The sequence below is a fragment of the Hemiscyllium ocellatum genome, chromosome 19, assembly GCF_020745735.1.
Source record: "Hemiscyllium ocellatum isolate sHemOce1 chromosome 19, sHemOce1.pat.X.cur, whole genome shotgun sequence".
Lineage (NCBI taxonomy): Eukaryota > Metazoa > Chordata > Chondrichthyes > Orectolobiformes > Hemiscylliidae > Hemiscyllium > Hemiscyllium ocellatum.
In genome coordinates, this window is record NC_083419.1 from 44821263 (window position 1) to 44840450 (window position 19188).

The 19188-nt window shown below is 41.3% G+C and overlaps 1 protein-coding gene across 1 annotated transcript in view; it reads right to left on the reverse strand.

Moving 5' to 3' along the window:
* Positions 1 to 19188, reverse strand: part of cacna1c (calcium channel, voltage-dependent, L type, alpha 1C subunit) — a 1009638-nt gene that overhangs the window by 638780 nt on the left and 351670 nt on the right. The gene's annotated exons all lie outside the window — the stretch shown is intronic.

Consider the following 19188-nt stretch of genomic DNA (forward strand, 5'->3'; position numbering starts at 1 on the left):
TCCCTCTGTACTGCACTATTTTGAAGTGTCTCTCTATTTAAATAATAGTCTGCCTTTGATTCTTCGTACCAAATACACTTTCCTACATTAAACTCCATCTTTAATGCTTCTACCCACTTTTCAATCTATCTGCATCCCTTGCAGATTGCTTGTGTCTTTATCACAATATGCCTTCCCAATTACTTTTATATCATCAGCAAATTTGGATACAATTCACTTAGCCCTACCCCCACCCGCTACTCATTCATATGGATAACAAACAACTTAGGCTCTAAGACTGATTCTTGTGGCACTCCACAAATTATAATGCCAATCAGGAAGAGTCTTATTAATTCAAACTTTTTTCCTTCTGTGTTTTAACCAATCCACATGCCTTGCCAATGCATTAACCCAAATACTGTAGGCTCCTGTCTTGTGCAAGAACTTTTTATCTCTCATTCCCCGTTAACTCTCTAAGGTCTTACACTTACATTAGATAATCTATTTTTATATGGAGTAGCCCATGCTGTTTGTTTTTATATTTCTTGTCAACTTACCTTCAAAATCAATTTTCTCCCTCTTCATTAGCTTTTTAATCAACTGCTGCTAGTTTCAGAAAAAAATCTATTTCTCTGGCTTACCAATTGTTTTCATAACTTTGTTTGCGTTAGTTTTGATCAGATTCTCTCTTTGATCATATTTCTGAACCGTAGATTATTGAGGCCTTCTTTTTGAATAAATTTTTGCCACATTTCATCTACTTACTTTCCACTTAGCCATTTTTGTGCTTGATTTAGACAATTCTTTCTTCATCCCTATTTAATTGCTCTTAATTCAGTTGAGGACATTGGTTTGAAACCCAAGTTGGCCTCTCCCAAGCTATTTGAAATTCTACCATATTTTGATCACTGTCCCTGGAGGACCTTAAACATAAGCTATCTTAATAATTGTACATCATTATATATTGCTAGATCTAAAATAGAATGTTCCCTGGTAAGTTCTGCAATATTTTGCTCTAAGAAGTAATCCCAGATGTAATCTACAAATTTGTCTTTGAGACATTCCAGACTTCAAAACCCCCGGTCAGAAGACCTTCATTTGCATTTCTGTCTTATATGATTGTCTCCTTATTCTATAACTATATCCCATAGACTGAAATTCCCTGATTAGTGTTATCCTTGCACATTTGATTTGTCCACTCAACATGACAATGGTTGTGTCCTTCTTATGCACCTCCATTATTTCTTGATTTTCACTTTGTCCGACAGGTAAACCTCCCTTTAGTTATTATGCTTACCACCTCCACCTCTACTCTGCTATGAATGTAGTGTTTCCAAAAATGAGAATTTTTTTGTTCTTGTAACGGATAAAATTTAACCTGCAAATGGAGGTGAGTAAGGGAAAAACGGTCATCAAACATTGAGTAGCCGTTCCATGATCATTGGCCAAAAGGATTCAGTCAATTTATTGATGCCACATAAGTTACCAGCCCCTAGAAATAGGTCATTTCAACATGTGCTCAGGGGTAGAGAGTAGTTCTCGTCATACACCCTACGTAGGCAAAAACAATGACTGCAGATGCTGGAAACCAGATTCTAGATTAGTGGTGCTGGAAAAGCACAGCAGTTCAGACAGCATCTGAGCTGTCTGAACTGCTGTGCTTTTCCAGCACCACTAATCCAGGACCCTATGTAGGCAGTAGTCCTTGGTAGATGACTGGGTCTTCTCTAGCTGGTAAATGGATTAGAAGAGAAGAAAGATGATGTAGGGAAGACTTCCCTAACACTTCAGCATGGGTGAAAGACCTGCTTTCACAACTTTAACAAAACCAACACAATTGCAAAAAATTTGGAACAAACAGGCCAAAAACATCCATGTGTGTACTTTGCAGCTGAATGGAAACACAAGGAGTCTAGGGAATAAGTTACAAACTTACAAAGAGAAAGTAACAGCTTAAACAGTTAGTTAAGAAGGAAGATTAAAGCATATAATGAGGCATGCTACAAAAAGAAACAGATAGAAAAATATTGAACAAGACTCTGCGTTATACACAGAGAATGCAAGATGGCAGGAAAAACAAGAAGATGCAAGGGGTACTCTGGGAGAATTAATTCAACAAAAATGCTTACTGGAGGCATTCTACAGCCCTTGTAATAGCCAAGATTTGTTTTTAAAACTCGAGATAGAAATGAGCAGTGATACCTGCATTCTCTGCTAGACGATGAGTGATACATGCTGGAAAAGCAAGTTCAAGAGTGGTTTCCTTGGTGATTTCAGGCATTGTTGGGACAATGTAATTGAAAACAATCTCTCCCTTCTTTTGTGCAGTGAAACAAAACTGCCATGTGAAGTTGTAAGAGCCACGCTGAAACTAAACAAGAGGGATATGCAGAAGCTACACCTGATCTGGTAAGACAGAGGACTTCACAATCAGTACAACAGGTTCACAACTGCACACAGATCCCTGTCACCAGCTGAGGCTGTGGCTTTGAGGAAAGAACTGCACATTACAATGGTTATAAGTTCCAACAACCTTCTCTTAATACCAAAATAGGAAATGTTTAGATTCTCATACCCAGAGTTGGGAAGAGATGTTTTTAAAAAAGGTTCTTCTTACAGCCTGCTCTTTCAACGGAAAGAAGAGAATGGAACCTGGATATTATTGCAAAAGGCATCCTGAGAGAATGTCATTGTCACTGGGGAAGATGTTGATTTCTATAAAGAATTAAGTTATTATCAAACAATCTCCTAGAAGGGGGAGAAGGGGGATTTAATAAAGGGAAATGAGGAAGTGGCTGAGGTGTTGAACAGGTATTTAGTGTCAGTCCTCACAGTGGAAGACACAAATAACATGACAATAATTGATCACAAGGATGCGGTGCCAGTTAGTATCCAGAAGTTATCATTATCACTAAAGAGGTAGTGTTAGAAAAGCTAATAGGGCTAAAGGTTGACAAGTCTCCTGGGCCTTACAGAATGCAACCCAGGGTATGTGGCATTGTGTCTCAGTGCTTAGCATTGCTGCCTCACATTCTTCTCATGTCTGTGTGGGTTTCTTCCGGGCGCTCTGGTTTCCTCCCACAGTCCAAAGATGTGCAGGTTACGTGAATTGGCGAAATTGATCATAGTATGCAGGGATGTGTGGGTTGGGTGCATTAGCTAGAGTAATAGGATAGCAGAATGGGTCTGGATAGGTTACTCTTTGGAGGGTCAGTGGGGACTTGTTGAGTAAATGGCCTGTTCCCACACTGTAGGGATTCTATCCTTCTATGAGGGTACTAAAAGTGGTGGAGGGGAAATAACAAATGTGCTCATGGTAATTTAAGAAAATTCACTGCATTCTATGCCGATTCCAGCAGATTGGAAGACAGCAAATGTGCTGCCATTGTTTAAACAAAAGGAGGTAGACATAAGGCGGAGAACTGTAGGCCCGTTAACTTAACTCTATAGTGGGGAAAATGCTTGAATCTATCATCAAGGAAGGAATAGTGAGGCATCTGGAGAGAAATTATCCCATCAGGCAGACGCAGCATGAGTTCATAAAAGGCAGATCATGCTTAACTAGTTTACTGGAATTCTTTGAGGACATTATGAGTGTGGACAACGGTGAACTAGTGGATGTGATGTATTTGTATTTCCAGATGGCATTCAACAAGGTGCCACTCAAAAGGCTGCTGCACAGATAAAGATGCAAGGTATTACAAATAATGTATTAGCATGGATAGAGATTGGTGAATTAACATAAATCAAAGAGTGAGAATAAATGGGTTTTTCTGACTGGCAATCAGTGGCTAGTGGTGTGTCTCAGAGATCAGTGTTAGAACTACAATTGTTTACAATTTACATAGATGATTTGGAGTTGGGAACCAGACCCACCACCCGGGATATATTTCCCTCCCCATCACTACCTATGTTCTGTAAAGACCATTCCCTCCATGACTCCCTTGTTAGGTCTACACCTACAACCAACCCACCCTTTCTTCCTGCCACCTTCCCCTGCCACCTCAAGAATTGCAAAACCTGCGCTCACACCTCTCTCCTTACCGCCGTCCAAGGCCCCAAAGGAGTCTTCCACATCAGTCAGAGATTTACCTGCACTTCCACATATGTCATCTCATGTACCCATTTCTCCCAACGTGGTCTCCTCTACATTGGGGAGACAGTACGCCTACTTGCAGAACACTTCAGAGAACATCTCTGGGATGGACGCATGAAACAACTCCACTGCCCTGCGGCTGAACACTTTAACTCCCCCTCCCACTCCGCCAAGGATATGCAGGTCCTGGGCCTCCTCCAATGCCAAACCCTTACCACTGGACGCCTGGAGGAAGAACACCCCATCTTCCACTTTGGGATCCTACAACCACCCGGGATCAATGTGGATTTCACCAGTTTCCTCATTTCCCCTCCCCTCACTTTATCCCAGATCCAACCTTCCAACTCAGCACTGCCCTTTTGACCTGTCCTACTTGTCCATCTTCCTTCCCACCTATCTGCTCCACCCTCCTCTCTGACCAATCACCTTCACCCCCAACTCCACTTATCTATCACAGTCTCAGTTACCTTTCCCCCAGCCCCACCCACTTCTATTTATCTCTCCGGCCCCTTGGGCCACCCCTCATTCCTGATGAAGAGCTTATGCTCGGAATGTCGATTCTCCTGCCCCTCTGATGCTGCCTGACCTGCTGTGCTTTTCCAGCACCACACTCTTCGACCAGATCTACTATGTCAAAGTTCACAGATGACACTAAGATGTACGGTAGAGCAAAGTGTGCAAAGGACATTAAGTCTGTAGAGGGATATACTTAGGTTAAGTGAGTGGGCAAGGATCTAGCAGATGGAGTACAATCTTGGTAAATGTGAGGTCATCACTTTTGGTAAGAATAACAGCAAAATAGACCATTATTTAAATGGTGAAAAATTGCAGCATGCTGCTGTGCAGAGGGACCGGGGTGTCCTTGTGCATGAACCACAAAGAGTTGATTTGCAAGTGTAGCAGATAATTAAGAAAGCAAATGGAATATTGTACTTCATTATTAAAGGGATGGATTTAAAAACATGGAGGTTATGGTGAAGCTGTATAGGGTGCTGGTGAGGCCACATCTACACAGTACACTTATTTATCTCCATTCTTTGATTTCTGTGAGTTCACCAATCGCTATCTATGTTAATATATTAATCGTAATGCTATGCATCTATGCAGCAGCTTTTTATATGGTCCCCTTGTCAAATGCCTTCTGGAAAACCAGACACACCACATCCAGTGGTTCACTGTGGATGTACTCCTGGTGTACAGTTTTAGTCTCCTTACTTGAGAAAGGATATATTGGCACTGGAGCAGATACAGAGGAGGTTCACCAGGTTAATTCCAAAGTTGAGAGGGTTGGCTTATGAGAACAGATTGAGTATACTGGGACTATATTCATTGGAATTTAGAAGAATGAGGGGGATTTCATAGAAACATAAAATTATGAAGTAAATAGATTAACAGAAGCAGGGAAGTTATTTCCACTGGCGGGTGAAACTAAAACTAAGGGGGCATAACCTCAAAATAAGGGGAAGCAGTTTTAGGACTGAGTTAAGAGGAACTTCTTTGCCCAAATGGTTGGAATGTGTGGAATTGCCTGTCCAGTAAAGTAGCTGAGGCTACCTCATTAAATGTTTTAAAGCAAAGATGGATAGATTTTTGAACAATAAAGGAATTCTGGGTGATGGTGAGTGGGCGTGAAAGTGGAGCTGAGTCCATGAAAAGACCAGCTATGATCTTATTGAATGGCAGAACAGGCTCGAGGGGCTAGATGGTCCACTCCTATATCTACTTCTTATGTTCTTATGTTCACTGGAAGCCCCAGTATATTTGTACAGCGGCTGCATGGCTGCCACCAAAAGACCTGGTCAATGGAAGAAGAGGACACAAGTGAAATGAATATTGTGACTCCCCAAGTATCAAGAGCACTTTTTTGAAAGGGCTGCATCCATCAGTCTGTACACATTGGATGTTTCAAATAGCGAAACAGTGGAGTTTAATGATTTAGTTCATTTTGCTAACACAGCCATTGGATAGATCTGTAATAATCTTTGCAAGGTTCAGCAAATGCTATTTTAGCAGTTGTTAATGGGCCCTTGTCCAGCAGAAAGTCTGAATTATCTAAGAACTCTCCATATATCTAAATTTGCTGTTTGCACTGCAATTGGTTGCGTTACTATCCTCAAGATTGCTGGAGTAAACAAGATGGGGAAAATCTTGACAAAGAGAGCTATTTCTGCTTCCCACCTCCTCCTCCTGTATATATGGGTCCTAACCCAGTTAAGCAGCATGTAGGAAGACTAGAGGCAGCAATGGACAACATCAGAATGAGACAGGGCACTTGGCAGGTCACTGAAGTGGCAGCTCAATCCCTAGGCTAATAAGCCAGAGTCTTATGGGCCTCCCAGGAAGAGATGCTGTCTTCTCTCTGATACAATAGTTGTGGGAAGTCAGTAGTCCATACTGTTGATAGTGGAGTCCTCCAGCAATTAATGCTAGCCAATTCCCCATAATCACTATTCTACAAAAGGCTCATCACAAATCAAGGTTTTGCTGAAACAGGATTTTTTTGCAAACCTCAAAGATTCAACATTGATTTAAGGAAAATGTTAAAAAGTTTGGACAAGTGTTTGGAAAAAGTATGAATGTGTGTTTAAAAACTGAATTCCTAATTACTGTAAAATAGAGAACTTTGTTGTGAAAAAATGGTTCTGAGGAAATTAGGAAGTCACAATGGGATCAGTGCCATTTTTACTTCTTTTCCTGACATACTGGGGACTCAAGGGTTAAACATTCCACTGCTAAAATGACTCACTGCAGTATCAATAGCATGCCTGTCCTCTTACAGAATGAGGCAGGACATCTCAGCAAGGAGGCTGGCTGACACATAGAGAACTGAACCCTCTGGAGCCATACATGTGGACTCCACTTGCAGCCTCAGGCAAAGGTTTTTGTCCTCCTGGACAAGACTGATAGCCTTGGTCATAACCCGATTAACTGCCTCTTGTTCCCATTACCATGCTTCCCTTTCCTATTAACAATGAATTCCACATTGAAAACAAGCAAAGTCCTTCTCTTTAAATCTCTTCCCATCAACACATGATTATGAAGAATACAATAGCCAGTTCCTGTAACCCATCCACTGTTATCACAGGACATTGGCAATCACCAGGCATTGTAAAATTATAATTACCTATCTTAAACAATGTAATGACAATCAGCCATGTGACTTATGTGCCTTTTGTATTATTCCTATAAAAATACTGTCTTTGTGTGTAGAGCAGAGATTCATGGAGAGGTGTCACCACAAGTAGACGCACGACTACTTTTGGGGACATTGAGAATCTCTTGCCGGTTGTCCGATTATAAAGCATCTACGGTTGGAGAGAAACTTGAGTCGTCCGGAGTTGTGGAACAAAACATACATCAACAGTTCAATGTGTTCCAAGACACACTAAGTGGAAGTTTGGCTGATATCTAAATTGAACACGCAAGCATTTATTCTAGTTTTCAGGAGGAAAAGGCTATAAACAAAAGGTTTGAGTGAGAAAAATCTAAAACAAAGTACAAAATGAAGGCTTTTGATGTTTTTGGCCCAGCCCCTTCTCAGACTAGTACATAGTTAATTCTTTCTTTTGGCTGCTTTTAAAATCTTACCACACACCTTCTGTGTGGCTAGATGAGTGATTTTGGTCAGGACTACCTTTTGGACATTTCTAAATTTAAGAATACGCTTGGGTATTATAGAGCCACCGGATGCAACAGCCTAGGTCCCATTAGTTTTGCTGAGACAATGCATTTGAAACTGGGAGAACCTTGTACTGACTACGATCATTTGCATCTCCAATACAAAAAACAATGTTTAAAAGCATAGATACAATTATATCCACGTTTTAAGTTTGAGACTGATGAAAAAACACCCTTGACACAACTTGCTATTTCAAACCGCACAATGGGAGATTTGCATGAAGATTAAAGAAAAACATTTAAAATTTAAAATCTTTATTTAAAACAAAAGTCAGTGGAAACAGCCTTAGTGGTTTAATGAGCATCAAAAAGGGAAAAGATTGTTTGCGAAGAAACTAATTGATCACCAACAAAATCTGTCAGCCCAACAACATTGCTGAGGCTGTGCCAAATTCAAACACATGTAAATTCTATCATGCCACAATCAACCATCCCTAAAGGTTCCTTGACAACGAGATTGTTAATTAGCCCTTCTTCATTACATAATACTAGATCCAAAATGACATGACTCAATAGACTGCTTGGGTAGTTCTAACACACTCTAGAAACTCAACCTCCACAGCTTTAGTGCTTAATTGGTTTATTTGGTCTATTGTGTTGTCAAGGAACATAGAAAAATACAGCGCAATACAAGCCCTTTGGCCCTCAATGTTGCGCCGACCCAAGCCCACCTAACCTACACTAGCCTACAATCCTCCATATGTCTATCCAATGCCCGTTTAAATTCCCATAAAGAGGGAGTCCACCACTGCTACTGACGGGGCATTCTATGAACTCACGACTCGCTGAGTAAAGAATCTACCCCTAACGTCTGTCCTATACCTACCACCCCTTAATTTAAAGCTATGCCCCCTCGTAATAGTGGAAAAAGGTTGTCATGGTCAACCCTATCTAAATGTCTAATCATCTTGTACACCTCTATCAAGTCACCCCTAAATCTTCTTTTCTCCAATGAAAACAGCCCCAAGTGCCTCAGCCTTTCCTCATACGATCTTCCTACCAGACCAAGCAACATCTTGGTAAACCTCCTCTGCACCCGTTCCAGTGCCTCCACATCCTTCCTATAGTATGGCGACCAAAACTGCACACAATACTCCAGATGTGGCCGCATCAGAGTCTTATACAATTGCAACATGACCTCAGGACTCCGGAACTCAATTCCTCTACCAATAAAAGCCAGTACGCCATATGCCTTCTTCACAGCACTATTTACCTGGGTGGCAACTTTCAGAGATCTGTGCACATGGACACCAAGATCCCTCTGCTCATCCACACTACCAAGTATCTGACCATTAGCCTAGTACTCCATCTTCTTGTTACTCTTACCAAAGTGAATCACTTCACTTACCTACATTGAACTCCATTTGCCACCTTTCTGCCCAGCTCTGCAGCTTATCTATATCCCGCTGTAACCTGCCACATCCTTTCTCACTGTCAACAACTCCACTGAGTATCATCGTATCATCTGCAAACTTGCTCACCCAACCTTCTAGCCCCTCCTCCAGGTCATTTATAAAAATGACAAACAGCAATGGTCCCAAAACAGATCCTTGCGGAACACCGCTAGTAATTGCACTCCAAGATGAACCTTTACCATCAGCTACTACTCTCTGTCTTCTTCCAGCTGCCAGTTTCTAATCCAAACCTCTAATGCACCCTCAATGCCATACCTCTGTATTTTTTGGAGTAGCCTACCATGGGGAACTTATCAAACACCTTACTAAAATTCATATACACCACATCTACCACTTTACCCTTGTCCACCTCCTTAGTCACCTTCTCAAAGAATTCAATAAGGTTTGTGAGGCACAACCTGCCCTTCACAAAACCATGCCGACTATCCTTGATCACATTATTCCTGTCCAGATGTTCATAAATCCTATCCCTTACAATTCTCTCTAAGACTTTGCCCACACCGGTCTATAGTTACTAGGGTTATCCCTACTCCCCTTCTTGAACAAGGGAACAACATTTGCTATCCTCAAGTCTTCCTGTAAACTATTCTTGTAAACAACGAAGACATAAAAATCAAGGCCAATGGCTCTGCAATCTCCTTCCTTGCTTCCCAGAGAATCCTAGGATAAATGCCATCAGGCCCAGGGGACTTATCTATTTTCACCCTTTCCAGAATTTCCAACACCTCTTCCCTACATACCTCAAAGCCGTCCATTCTAATTAATTGTGACTCAATATTCACATCGGCAACAATGTCCTGTCCCTGAGTGAATACTGACGAAAAGTATTCATTCAGTGTCTCTCCAATCTCTTCAGCCTCCATGCACAACTTCCCACTACTATCCTTGACTGGACCTATTCCTACCCTAGTCATTCTTTTATTCCTGACATACCTATAGAAAGCCTTTGGGTTTTCCCTAATCCTACCAACCAAGGACTTTTCATGTCCCCTCCTTGCTGCTCTTTGCCCTCTCTTTAGATCCTTCCTGGCTACCTTATAACTCTCAATCAACCCAATTGAACCTTCACGCCTCATCTTTACATAGACCGCCCTCTTCCCTTTAACAAGGAATTCCAATTCCTTATTAAATCACGGCTCCCTTACACGACCCTTTCCTCCCTGCCTGACAGGTACATACCTATAGAAAGCCTTTAGGGATGGTTGATTGTGGCATGATAGAATTTACATGTGTTTAAAATGAGGTAGGTTATTCTCAAGCAAGGCTGTTAATTTTGAATGAGGGTAATTATAAAGGCATGGGGCACAAATTTGCCAAGATATATAGGAAAAATCCTTTGAAATGTATAATTGTACATCGGTAATGTATACCATTTAAAGAATAATCACATGATTTATAGCGACTATATACTCCATCAAGTTGTAAAAAGTTGACAAAGGTCAATCAACTGTGGCCTACAAAGGAAGTTCAGGATTATATTAGATTAGAACATAGAACAATACAGCAAAGAATAGGTCCTTCAGCCCACGATGTTGTGCCGACCACTGATCCTCATGTAGGCACCCTCAAATTTCTGTGACGGTATGCATGTCCAGTAGTCTCTTAAATGCCCCCAATGACCTGGCTTCCACAACTGCAGTTGGCAACGCATTCCATGCTCTCACAACTCTCTGTGTAAAGAACTCGCCTCTGACATCCCCTCTATACTTTCCTCCAACCAGCTTAAAACTATGACCCCTCGTGTTAGTCATTTCTGGCCTGGGAAATAGTCTCTGGCTATTGACTCTGTCTATGCCTCTCATTATCTTGTATACCTCAATTAGGTCCCTTTTCCTCCTCCTTTTCTCCAATGAAAAACGTCTGAGCTCAGTCACCCTCTCTTCCTAAGATAAGCCCTCCAGTCCAGGCAGCATCGTGGTAAACCTTCTCTGAACCCTCTCCAAAGCATCCACATCTTTCCTATAATAGGACGACCAGAACTGGACGCAGTATTCCAAGTGCGGTCTTAAAAGAAGGCCCATAAAAATGCCAGAACTGGCAGTAATTCTAAGGATTGGGAGGTTTATAGAATACAATAAAGCAAGTTGAAGGAATTGATAAGGAAAGGGAGAAGATAATAGTAATATAGTAGCAACATATTTTCAGCTAAAATAAATGTGGATCCATCACAGATAAAGTCAGTTGAATTTATAATGGTGAATAGAGAAAACCAGAGAAGCTAAATGATTACTTTGTACATGTTTTCACTGAGGAGAATTCCAGAAATTGTGCAGAACTAGAATCCAAGTGGCGAACTAGACTTAGAAGTTGAAAGAAGTTATGATCAGTAAGAAAACAGTGCTGGAACAATTAATGGGGCTTAAAGTTTACAAATTCTCAGGACCTGAAATTCGAAATTCCTGAGTGTTGAAGGAGATATCTGTAGAGTTGTTCAGTGCATTGGTAATTAGCTTCCCCAATTTTATAGATTCTTGAATGATTTCTAAGGATTAGAAGACAGTAAAGGTCAGCCCACTATTTAAGAAAGGAGTCAGAGAGAAAATATGGAACTACAGATGTGTTAGTGTTACATCAGTATAGGGAAAATACAAGAATCTATTACAAAGGACGGGATAAATAGAAACTGAAAAAAATGCAGATGCTGTAAATCAGAAACAAAAACAGAAATTGCTGGAAAAGCTCAGCAGGTCTGTCAGCAAGTCTGGCAGCATCTATGGCGAGAAATCAGTTAACTTGTCAGGTCGAATGACCCTTCCTCAAAATATCTGTGGAAAGAAATCAGAGTTAACGTTTTGGATCGAGTGACCCTTCCTCAGAACTAAACAATTTCTGTTTTTGTATGTGATAAACAGACACTTGGTTGATAATGATCAGATTGAGCATGAATTTATGAATGGGAAATCATGTTTGATGAACTATTGTGGTTTTTTTTGAAGATATTACCAACAAAATTGATAAAGCAGAGCTGATAGACATAGTATTCTTAAATTTCCAAGAGGATTTTAATAAAACCATTTAATAATTTTAAAATTTAAATCATTTAATAATCATTTAAAGTCATTTTTATAAAGTAAAATAATTAAGATAGCAAATGTTGTTCCCTTGTTCAAGCAGGGGAGTAGAGGCAACCCTGGAAATTATGGAGCCTTACTTCGGTTGTGGGTAAAATGTTGGAAAGGGTTATAAGAGATAGGATATATAATCATCTAGAAAGGAATAAGTTGATTAGGGATAGTCAACACGGTTTTGTGAAGGATAGGTCGTGCCTCACAAACCTAACTGACTTCTTTGAGAAGGTGACCAAACAGGTAGATGAGGGCATGTGGTTGATGTGATGTATATGGATTTCAGTAAGTTGTTTGATAAGGTTCCACACCGTAGGCTATTGCACAAAATATGGAGGCATGGGATTGAGGGTGATTTAGTAGTTTGGATCAGAATCCATGTAAGATTCTGAAAATCCATTTTTTAGATTAGAATCAGCCTGACCATTGTGGCACAGACAGCCTCACAGGGAGTTAACACCTTCAATACCTTATCTGGGACAACATAACACCAATTGTTAAAGTTCACTTGAGAATGTTACTTTTAAGAAAAGGTTTTGTGATTTACATGTGAAAGAACTGATACCAACATGGTCATTCTAAAAGATGAGAGACTTAACAAACAATTCGGGTCTTTTTTCAATATATAATTTCAGTTACATCACACTGGAAGCTTTTCCTATAAATTCTGTGTCTTACAATTTTACTCTCCACAATCACCTGATGAAGGAGCAGTGCTCCGAAAGCTAGTGATTCCAAATAAACCTGTTGGACTATAATCTGGTGTTGTGAGATTTTTAACTTTCTACTGATGAAGTACAGGATACTGGGATCTGTGGAGTTATTCGAGTGTTGACAAGAGAAAAGCACACTCCTGAAGAAATTCACTCACCAAGTCACCTTTGAGTTGTGGTATGCGTATCTGGCATCATGCTGTCATTTGAGAAGCTTGACTTGTTTGATCCTGCCATTGAAGTCTGGGCCCAGTATGTGGAAAGAATGTGGGTTTTTTTTCTGGGCAAATGACTTTGGGGCTGATAAAATGCAATGAAAAATTCTCCTAACAAATTGTGAACCTACAGTTTTTCAGTTATTAGGAACCTGAAGCACCAGATATTAAAACTTTTTAAGAGTTGACGGATTTAGATAAGAAAAATTATGACTCAAGCCTCCTTTAATTCTGAGATACTGTTGGTTTTACTTGGCACTTTGAGATCCAGAGGAAACCCAGTGGATGTTTTCCATCTAGGCTTCCAAAAGGACTTTGACAAGGTGCCTCATGGAAGGCTGCTGAGTGAGATGAGGACCCATGGTGCTTGAGGTGAGCTACTGACATGGATTGAGGATTGGCTGCCTGATAGAAGGCAGACAGTTGGGTCAAAGGTTCTTTTTCGGAATGGCAGCCGGTGATAAGTGGTGCTCTGCAGAGTTCAGTATTGGAGCCACGGTTGTTCACTTAATATATTAATGATCTGGATGAAGAGACTGGGGCATTCTGATGATACGAAGTTAGGGAGACAGGCAGGTAGTACTGAGGAGGTACAGAGGCTGCAGAAAGATTTAGACAGTTTAAGAGAGTGGTCCAGGAAATGGCTGATGAAATTCAAAGTGAGCAAGTGCCAGGTCTTGCACTTTGGAAAAAAGAATACAGGCATGGACTATTTTCTAAACAGTGAGAAAATTCATAAAGCCAAAGTAAAAATGGATCTGGGAGTGTTAGTCCAGGATTCTCTAAAGGTTAACTTTCAGGTTTGAGTCTGTGGTTAAGAAAGCAAATGTAATGTTGTCATTTATCTCAAGAGGGTTGGAATATAAAAGCAGTGATATGTTTCTGAGACTTTATAAAGCTCTAGTTAGGCCTCATTTAGAAGACTGTGTCCAATTTTAGGCCCCACACCTCAAGAAGAGCATACTAGCACTGCAGCGCGTCCAGCAGAGATTCACACGGATGATACCTGGAATGTAGGCCTAACATACTGAGGATCCTCGGTTTGTGTTCATTAGAGTTTAGAAGGTTGAGGGAAGATCTAATAGAAACTTACAAGATAACGCATGGCTTAGAAAGGGTGGACACTGGGAAGTTGCTTCCATTAGGTGGGGAGACTAGGACCTGTGGGCACAATCTTAAAATTGGAGGGGTTCAATTTTGACTGGAAATGAGGAGACATTTCTTCAGCCAGAGAGTGGTGGGTTGGTGGAATTCATTGCCATGGAACGCAGTGGAGGCCAGGATGCTAAATGCCTTCAAGGCAGAGATTGATAAATTCTTGATCTCGCAAGGAATTAAGGGTTACGGGGAGTGTGTGGGTAAGTGGAGTTGAAATGCCCATCAGCCATGGTTAAATGACTGAGTGAAGCAATGGGTCGAATGGCCTTACCTTCACTCCTATGTCTTATGGTCTTATGGAATCTGTATCAGGATTTTTGACTAGGTTAAGATGACTGGCAGAGACATTATACTTTGGTTTAACCCTTCAATGAGATGCTGGGAGACAAATTAGTATGCGGGATCCATGATGTAACTATGCAAAACCACCGACCAGCTGAAGCCCAAATGGACTTCAAACAGGCACTTCAAAGAGATCCAGGTAGGACTGATAAATTAAAACAGTTATTTCAATGCAAGAGGCTTGACAGGTAAGGCATATGAACTAAAGGCATGGTTGGGAACATGGGACTGTGATACCATAACTATCACAGAAATGTGGCTCAGATGGTCAGGACTTCAGCTTAATGTTCCAGGGCATTGATGCTATTTGAAAGATAGAAAGGACGGGGGGGGGGGGGAAGTGGCATTTTTGGTGAGGGATTACATATGGTCGTACTTGAGGAGGATATTCCTCAGAGTACATCTAGTGAGGTTATTTGGGTGGAACGGAGAAACAAGAAAGAGTTGATCTCCTTATTGTGAATGTACTATAGATTGCTCAGTAGTCAGGAGGAATTTGAGAAGCAAATGTGCAAGGTCATCAGATATCTGTAAGAATAAAAGGGTTGTAAACTGTAGGGGTTTTTAACTTTCTAAACATCGGCTGCAACTTCCATAGTGTTAACGACATAGATGGAGAGGAACTTAAGTCAGCACAAGAAAATTTTATTCTTCAGTATGTGGATGTACCTACACAAGTACTTCTGGGGAAGGTGCAAAATTTGACCTTCTCTTGGGAAATAAGGTAAAGGAAGTGACAGAGGTGTCAGTGAGGGAACAGTTTGTGGCCACTGATCATAATTCAAGTAATTTAAAAATAGCTATGGAAAATGATAGACCAGATCTAAAAGTTTGAAGTTCTAAATTGGAGCAAGGCCAATTTTGACAGTATGAGGCACAAACTTTCAAACAGTGATTGGGGGAAACTATCTGGAAAGTAGGAGGCCCTCAAAAATGAGGTAGGAGTCCAGGGACAGTATGTTCCTGTTGGTGTGAGGGGCAAGGCTCATAGGTGCAGGGAATGCTGATGACTAAAGAAATTGAGGGTCTGGTTAAGAAAAAGGAGGCATACGTCTGATATAGACAAGTAGGATCAAATGAATCTCTAAATGAGTATTAGGGCAGTGGGAGTATACTTAGGTGGGAAATCAAGAGAGCCAAAAAGGAATGTGAGATAGCTTTGGCGAATAATCCAAAGGGATTGTACAAATACATTAAGGACAAAAGAGTAACTAGGGAGAGAATAGTGACCCTGAAAGATCAACAAGACCATCTATGTGGAACTGCAGAAGGTGGGTGACAAGTATTTTGCGCCAGTATTTACTGAGGAGAAGGATATGGAAGCTGGAGAACTTGAGGAAATAAGTAGTGATATCTTTAAGCTCCACATTAGAGAGGAAGAGGTGCTGGATGTATTAATGCATAAACCTGGATGAATCCCTGGAACCCAAACAGGTGTACCCCAGAACTTTGTAGGAAACTAGGGAAGCAATTGCTGGGCCCCTTGCTGAGATATTATCATCAATGATAGGCATGAGTGAGGTGCTGGAAAACTGGAGGGTGGCTAATGTGGTGCCACCACTTAAGAAAAGTGATGAGGAAAATCCAGGGAACTATAGACTGATAAGCCTGACAACCACTGGGACTTGGTGTTGAGTTCAACAGCTTCAGATTGTAAACCCACCTCCATTCAAATTGTGAGCCCAGCCCCATTGACAGAGGGGAATCTACCGGACTGGATTTATCGATATTTGGAAAGGCAAATAATGATTATGGATAGTCAACGTGGCTTTGTGAATGGGAAATTGTGTCCAACTTGATTGAGTTTTTTGAAGAAGTGACAAAGAAGATTGAAGGCAGAGTGTGGACTTTCTATATGGACTTCAATGAGGCAGTCAAGAAGGTTCCGCATAATGACTGCGTTAACAAGGTTAGATCACATGGAATACAGGGAGAACTAGTCATTTAGATACAAAATTGGTTCAAATGAGAGGGTGGTGATGAAGGGCTGCTTTTCAGACTGGAAGCCTGTGACCAGCAGTGTGCCGCAAGAACCAGTGCTGGGTCCATTGCTTTTTGCCATTTACATATATATGATTTAGATGTGAATACAGAAGGTATGGTTAGTAAGTTTGCAGATGACACCAAAATTGGTGTAGTGGACATTGAAGGCGGCTATCTCTGAGTACAAGACGACCTTGGTCAGATGGGCTAAAGAGTGGCAGATGGAGTTTAATTTAGATAAATGTGAGGTGCTGCATTTCAGTAAGGCAAATGAGGGCAGGACGTATATACTTAATGGTAAGGTTGCGGGCAGTGTTCCCTAATGGAGAGACATTGGGCTGCAGTTCCTTGAAAGAGGAGTCACCAGTAGACTGGGTAGTGAGGAAGGCATTTGGTATGCATGCCTGCATTGAGTTTCGGAGTTGGAATGTCATGTTGCAGCTGTACGGGCCATTATTCAGACCACTTTAAGAATATTGCTGCAATTCTGATTTCCCTGCTATAGGAAAGACGTTGTGAAACTTGAAAGGGTTCAGAAAAGATTTACAAGGATGTTGCCAGAGTTGCAGGTTTTGAGTTATTAGGGCAAGGCTGAAAAAGCTGGGGCTATTATCCCTGGAGTGTCAGAGGCTGAGGGGTGACTTTACAGAGGTTATAAACCATGAAGATCATGGATAGGTCTTTGCCCCAGGGTAGGGGAATCCAAAACTAGAGGATACAGGTTTTATGTGAGAGGGGAAAAATATAAAAGGGACCTAAGAGGGGCAATATTTTCATGCAGAAGATGGTGCGACTATGGAATGAGCTATCAGAGGAGGTGGTGGAGGCTCGTATAATTAAACATTTAAAAGACATCATGGATAGATATATGAATAGGAAGGAGTTAGAGGGATGTGGGTCAAATGCTGGCAAATGAGGTTAGATTAATTTAAAATATGTGATCAGCATGGATGAGTTGGATCGAAGTATCTGTGTCTGTGCTGTACATCTGATTCCATGAATCTGTAACTGGCTTTACCATTGGAAAATGCAGCAAGTGGAGCATGAGTTGCAGGATGGAGGTGGATACACTTGCCAGTCTGACTGAACTTGGGGAACATTGCTTGAGAGACGTAATTTCATAGCCTCAATCAGGACATATCCTAAACAAAGGAACTCTAGGTCAGCCCACAGAAAAACCCCAAAACAAAGCCTGGCCTCAGCCAAACAATTAAAAGTTTCTCCTGGATCCAGGCTGGCAAGTGTCCCACTAGACCTAAATTGAGAGAGATGTCTTAGGCTGACATCCAAGAAAGTACACACCTTAGAAAGCATGTTCAAAATAGTTAAATTGCTTAGTAGCATTCAAATCAGAACCAATCAAAATAAACTTCTAGTTAAATGGTCACTTAGTTTTTATGGAGGTTGAAACTGGTGTTTCAGTGATCGCAGAACAAAAATTTTTACACAACACCAGGTTATAGCCTAACAGGTTTATTTGGAAGTACTGGCTGTGGCAACTGTTGCATGACACAGAAATCATTTGCTTTAAATTTTGTGTCTTATGATCCTGCTCCACAGCTACTTGATGAAGGAGCAGAGCTCCAAAAGCTAGTTTTTCCAAATAAACCTGTTGGACTATAACCTGGTATTGTGTGATTTTTAACTTTGTCCAGCACCAGCACCTTGACAACATCTTTTACAACATTCACTCTGGACTCCAGCCTTCAGGTTTATGCAAGACCTCGACTATACTGACAATCCAGATCAGGGAGCCTTAATAACTTAACTGTACAACATTTTGATTTGAAAAAGGCTGCACTGAGTGAAGTTCTAATTAACAGCCTCACAGCGCCTGAAGACCCGGGTTCAATTCCCGACTCAGGCGACTGACTGTGTGGAGTTTGCACGTTCTCCCCGTGTCTGCGTGGGTTTCCTCCGGGTGCTCCGGTTTCCTCCCACAGTCCAAAGATGTGCGGGTCAGGTGAATTGGCCATGCTAAATTGCCCGTAGTGTTAGGTAAGGAGTAATGTAGGGGTATGGGTGGGTTTCGCTTCGGCGGGTCGGTGTGGACTTGTTGGGCCGAAGGGCCTGTTTCCACACTGTAAGTCTAATCTAATCTAAATACCTATTTGTTAGGAAGGTCCAGGGACTATCAAAAAAAAGACCACTTTTGCACGTTGACCAGGAAGAAATTCCATGATTCTGCAAGGCCCGCCCTGTGAGTCATGCATATTTGCAATTGCAGTTAGATAAGGAGTCACACATGTTTGGTACACGTAATACTCATTAGGGTTTGTACAATACTGCCATTTGAGGTCTTCACTGCCTGTGCAGTTTTTCAGCAGACAATGGAGAATGTCTTACAAGGTCTACCCGAGGTCATCATTTATCTAAATGATGTGTTAATAACAGTGAAGACCAATAAGGAGTACTTGGAGAATTTGGACATAGTCCTTGGACATTTCTCCAAGGCAGGCCTTAGAAGGGCAGAATGTGTTTCCTAGGCACCTCAAACGGCCTGCTTGGGCTACAAGGTCAATAAGACCAGGTTATGTCTGTTGC